This window comes from Monodelphis domestica, chromosome 8, assembly GCF_027887165.1.
Source record: "Monodelphis domestica isolate mMonDom1 chromosome 8, mMonDom1.pri, whole genome shotgun sequence".
Taxonomy (NCBI): domain Eukaryota; kingdom Metazoa; phylum Chordata; class Mammalia; order Didelphimorphia; family Didelphidae; genus Monodelphis; species Monodelphis domestica.
This window is the reverse complement of record NC_077234.1, coordinates 189,690,119-189,696,214: the sequence shown is the minus strand read 5'-3', so window position 1 is coordinate 189,696,214 and position 6,096 is coordinate 189,690,119.

Below are 6,096 nucleotides of genomic sequence, written 5' to 3'. Positions count from 1 at the left end.
TCACTTCTGGGGATTTTATACTTTTACAACAGTGTTAGTCACCCAGGAATGAGGTGGGGTGATCATACTGGGGTCTGCTTGGGGACATAGAGATTCCTTAGTTTTAGGGGACAAACAGATGTCTGATAGGATCAAGGTGTGGCATGAAGGTGCATCTTTCTGTCCAACTTAAATCTAGAGGACAATCAAAGGTAGATAGTCATCTCAGGACCCTAGGGTGGTCATTGGGTGTTTCTAGGCTCAGAGTCACGAGGATGGCAGGGAGCCAGGGAGTTTCCCTGATAATAGTTTGCCTGAGTTTCTGGGGTACAATGCCCAGTCATCTACCCCCTCTCCTAATATGTAAGGGAAAAGGGGCGATGGTCTCAGTTTTCTGTAACTTCTTCAGAGTTGAGAATGGGCGTAGAGTTGTCTCTGCCTATCGGTTAGGAGAGAGAGGTGTTGACTGTAGGTCATGTCCAGGGGTTCAGACTGGGATGGTTGCAAAGGTTGCAATGGCATCTCTGTGACTCCCATGAATGCTTGCACCCTAGAAGCAACTAGAGAGATGACAATATTACAAATACAAGGTCCATATATCAAGATACCCCCAATTATTAAGATCATAGGAATAAAAGGGGCAAGGAGGGCATATAGCCAGGATTTCCAGGACAATGAGCCAGAAAACAGCTTTCTACAGGCATCAGCCATCCAAGTGGACACTGTGGCTTTTTAAATGGTTGAGGTTGTAAATTGTAGTGATTAAAATAGTGGAAGATATAAATTGTAGTAGATATAAGAGTGGGTAGGTAAATTGTGACCATAGAAAATATTTTTCCACTAAAGTGTCTTGCTTTAAAATCAAATATATAAGGTGGTTGCCAGAGAAATATTCCCAATTATTAATATACCCAAGTCAACTGGGTTTTATAGAGAATTTAATTAATAATACAATGAGGAATTAAAGAAAGAGAGAAAGAGTAAGAAAGGAATAAGTGTGAAGGGTCTTAAGCCAATATGGCCTAGATCTGAGTCTTAAGAGATGGAGATCAGTCAGTCAGTCTTTTATCACTCACGTCAAGATCTGTCTAAGCAAGGATTCTAGTGACACCAGTTCAGCCAGCCATCCTTTTCCAGAGAGAGATTCTTCTCAAGAGATCCTCCATAGAGCCTGTCTCTCAAGACCTCTTCTCAAGAGATTCCTTTTTCTTATATAGAGGGTTTTTCTCCTTTGTCACCTCCCCTATTTTTTCCATCTACCAATCACAGTAGACGTTTTCCAAAGGACATCCCATTCTGAATTCACAGCTGAGTTGACTAATCCCTTTAGTAAGATTGAACCAGAAAAAACTTCTGAATGAGTTTTCACCTCTTTGCTCCTTGTAAATTCACAAGTTGCCTGACCTTTAATAGATACTTAGCACCCTATTGTATTAATTCTAAAAATAGGCATGGCTTAAAGAACTTTTTGCCTCATTATAAGTATAGGTTTAAGTACTTTCATTATTTAGCAAGGAGTTTTCTCCCCTAAAGCAGTCTTAAGTATGGGTGGAGTAGAGGTCTTCCCATTTCTGATCTAAGTAGAGTTCTCATATTTTAGATCTAAGTAGCTTCACTGTTTAAAATGGGGAATAGTCCCATGTAAGTTTTTTCCTCTTTGCTCCTTGTAAGTTTACAAGTCTGAGAAATTTCAAGATTCACAACACCTCATGTAACTCTTGGACTCATACTTCCACTTTGTGGGAATTATTGATATAGACACAGCAAGAAGTGTTCTGAACCATACAAATGCCACCTTCTGCTGCCAGCAGATAGTCTAAGGCAATTCTATTGTCCATCACCACATTTGCCAGGGAATCCAAAGATTCCTGAAAATCCTCAAGGCCCATAGATGTCACATTGGAAAATTTTTCAATATCTAAGGTCAAGTTACTAAACACAGCCTCTTGGCTTAAGTACCCTACCCAGGGAACTGTCAGTGATGCAGTCTTCTCCATCCACCAGAGGAAATTATCCCAAGAGCTCCTCTTTACCCTCTGTACTTCAGTGAGAGAAGGAATCAGGGGATTCTGGTATAAATGTACTTGAGGGTCCAGTATCCCTAAAGTACATTCCCCATAGTTGATGTAGGGGCTAAGGCAGGATGTAGTTAAAACTACTGACTCTTTAGGTGACCACCCTGGGGCATAAAATGGGGCACAGGCCTGAAAGGCTAGAGGTGCCATGTGATAGCCACAGATGAATCGGTGTCCTGCAGGGGCACAAAGAGATCTGTCTGCAGATTTTAGCATTTGGGAAGCATTAATTCCCCATTCAGAGGAACTATTGCAGGACTTGCCAGGTCTAAGGCCAGTATCATGTAATGTTTTCAGCACAGACCATGACTGTGGGAGGTGAAGAGGAGATGTTAGAGTAGAGAACTTCTTGAAGCTTTCCCCAGGAGTTTGGATGGTTACATTAGGATACCAGTATGTACATGTTGAGAAAAACATCGTTACACCTGCCCCAGCAAAGATGACTGGATCCTCAGAGCAACTCCTACATAGTGCATGAGTCATGTTAAAAGGAAAAGGATCAGTACCCCATCCCTTATCAAAGCACTTATACCAGAAGGGTTCTAGGTTGGCCCACCCATCCTTGATGAGTGCCAACCCAGTGTGCTGGGCTTGGATATGTTAAAAAAAATGAAAGGCTGCCCTGTGAGAAAACAGGGGGCATCCTTCAAGGTATCCCATAGGGGAGTAGCTAAAACTGGAGTGGTTCCATATTTCCTTAAAACCTCAGGTTTTGGATATACCTCGGAGGCACTGAGACCTTGGGCTACAGACCTGGGGTTCTCGCCACTTTGGGGGTGCTTCGTACAAACCCAACAGTTAGAGGGACCCACTTTGGACATGTCTTCCCCAAGCTGAATCAGAGAATTATCTTTCCAGCTGACTTGGTATACATGATTTAAAGTACAGAAAAGGACAAAGAATGTAAGGAAAGAGATAGTCATGACTAGAGCAAGAGAAATTTAAGATAACAAGGAGGAGGGGATGGAACTACTTATTCCAAAGTGTCCTGAGGTTGGGTCCTTCTGTGGAAGAGGAATTTGAGATCTTCCAATGGCTCACAGGAATAAGTGGCTTCCGTTCCCCCTTCACCACCTGTTTCAGGAGGGATAAATGGTTTAATACGAGAGAAATGAGTCCATGTATTCTGCCCCTCTAATTTTACAGCTGTAGGAGTGGACAAAATAACCCTATGGGGGCCCTCCCATCAGGGTGTTAGGTGGTTTGATCCACTCCATGTCTTCAGATATACCAAGTCTCCTGTTTGGGCTGGGTGGAGAGATTCCTCTGTATCCTCTGTTGATGGTTTGGGGAGGATTTGATTAGCATATTCTCTCAGAACCTGGTGGATTGGACCAAGTTGTCTGGAGAACCCAACAAGGCTGTGTATTTCTGTATCTAAAAGAACATCAGAGGTTAGAAAGGGTCACCCATAGAGCAATTCAAATGGACTCAGCCCTAAATTTGCCCGGGGAACAATTCTGATTCTGGTTAGGGCAATGGGGAGAGCTTGGATCCAATCAATTTTAGCCTCCTCACAGAGTTTGGTGAGGGCTCTTTTTAGGGTCTGATTCATACGTTCTGTTTTCCCTGAAGATTGGGGATGCCTGGTTGAGTGTGAATGGTAAATAATGCCCAAAGCCTTAGAGACCATCTGAGTGATCTGGGAAATCAAGGCAGGACCATTATCACTCTGAAGGGTTTTTGGAAGGCCAAACCTAGGGATGATTTCATTGAGTAAGGCCTTTGTGACATCTTGTGCTTTCTCTGATCCGGAGGGAAATGCTTCAGGCCAGCCTGTGAAGGGGTCTACAAAGACTAAAAGGATTTTGTACCTTTTACAAGGTGGCAAATGGGTGAAATCTATCTGCCAATCCTCACCAGGTGATTCCTCTCTCCTCTGGACTGGCTTAAGGAGGGCAGGTGGCCTAAGAGCTCCAGTGCTGTTGGTTTGGGCACAGAGGGCACAGGATCTGCAGATTTCCTAGAAGGTTTTAGAGATGCCTTTGCCTGTGAAAAGTGGCTTTATCAGAGTGGTTAGTGCTTCTCTGACCAAGAGTGTGGAGTTATGTAATCCCATAACCAGCTTCCACATTAGGTTACTAGGGAGGAGCAATGGTCCAGAGGGAGAACACCACCACCCTCTCTCTTCAAGGGTAAATCCCTGAAGTTCTGCCTGTGTGATTTCCTCCTCAGTGCACGAGGGAGAAATGCCCTTCGGTACTGTGGGGTGTCATGGAGTTAGGGTCAGAGCAGTCAGAGAAGTGGCTCTTGCAGCCTCTTTGGTGGCTAGGTCTGCCCTATGATTCCCTCGGGCTATGTTGGAATCCAGACCCTGATGTCCTCTGCAGTGGATGACAGCGATTTGGCTGGGCAAAGCGACTGCCTCAAGTAAACTCAGGATTTCCTTCCCATGTTTCAAGGGAGAGTTTTTTGGTAGTTAATAAACCTCTTTCTTTCCATATGGCCCCATGAGCGTGTAAAACATGAAAGGCATATTTTGAGTCAGTGAAAATATTCGCCTTTTTCCTTTCAGCGAGCTGCAATGCACTTGTGAGGGCGATCAGCTCTGCTTTTTGTGCTGAAGTCCCTGGGGGGAGTCCCTTTGCCTCAATGTGGCTGTCTGAGAGACTATAGAGTGCTTCGCTTTCCTTACCCCATTCTCCATAAAGGAGGACCCAGCTATATACCAGCTGACCTCTGCCTCAGGGAGAGGAGAATCTCTGAGGTCTGGTCGGCTGGAGAAGGTGTGGTCTATCAGCCCCTCACAGTCGTGGGAGGTGGGGTCTCCCGGAAGAGGCAGCGGGAGGAGGGTAGCTGGATTCAGTGTCCTGCATACCTTTAGGGCCAGGCTGGGTGTGTCCAGTAAAAGAGCCTGGTACTTAGTGAGATGCCCGAAGAGCCATCTGTGACCTCTAGCCTCCAGAATGCTGAGGACCCTATGTGTGTGTGTGTGGGGGGGGGGGAGATTCAGGATTTCTATGGGTTGACCCAGAGTTAGTTTAAATGCCTCTTCTGCCATGAGGACCGTAGCAGAGACTGCTCTCAAGCATGGTGGCCATCCTTTGCTAACTGAGTCAAGTTGCTTGGAGAAGTAAGCAATGGGACGAGGTCAGGTCCCAGGTACTGCGCTAATACCCCTAGGGCAAATTGCTTTCCCTCATCCACAGGAAAAGCGGCTTTTCAAGGTCTGGAATCCCTAGGCCTGGAGAGGAAAGCCGGGTTTTTAAGAGTGAAAAGGCTTGTTCCTGGTCTCCCCCCCAATCTAGGGGTTCCGAATCAGGCCCCTTAGTAGCTTCATAGAGAGGTTTTGCAATGATCCCGAAACTAGGTATCCAAATGCGGCAAAACCCTGCCATACCCAGAAAAGTTCAGAGCTGTCTTTTGGTGGAGGGGACAGGAATGGACAGTATGGCTTGTTTCCTGTCTGTGGTCAGGGAGCGGGAATTTGGGGTTAGGGTGTGTCCCAAATAAGTTACAGACTGGGAGACAAGTTGAGCTTTTGAAGCAGAAACCTTGTAACCCCGTTCTCCTAGAAAGGTTAGGGTAGAAATGGTGTCTGTGATACAGGCAGCCTCAGATGGACTAGATATCAAAATGTCATCAACATACTGCAAGATGGAGCTGCTTGTGAGTCTCAGGGCTCTAAGATCTTTGTTGAGGGCAGCCCCAAATTAGTAGGGGCTCTCCCTTAATCCCTGTGGGAGCACACACCACGTGATTTATGGGGTCAGGGGTCTGAGGGGAAACCCACTCAAAGGCAAAAAGGAATCTGTACTTTGGGTGCAAGGGTATGCAAAAGAAGATGTCTTTCAAGTCAATGACAGAAAACTACTGAGAACTCCCTGGTATTTTAGTTAGAATTGTATACGGCTTAGGGACAATGCGGTGAACAGTAATTATTGCTTCATTAATATTTCTGAGATCTTGAACCATACGCCAGGTCCCATTTGGTTTTTTTCACTGGTAGGAGGGGAGAATTGCAAGGTGAAGAGCAATCTTCTAAGAGGCCATAGGCTAGGAATTTATCTATGAGAGGTTGTAACCTTTTCTGGCCTCTGGG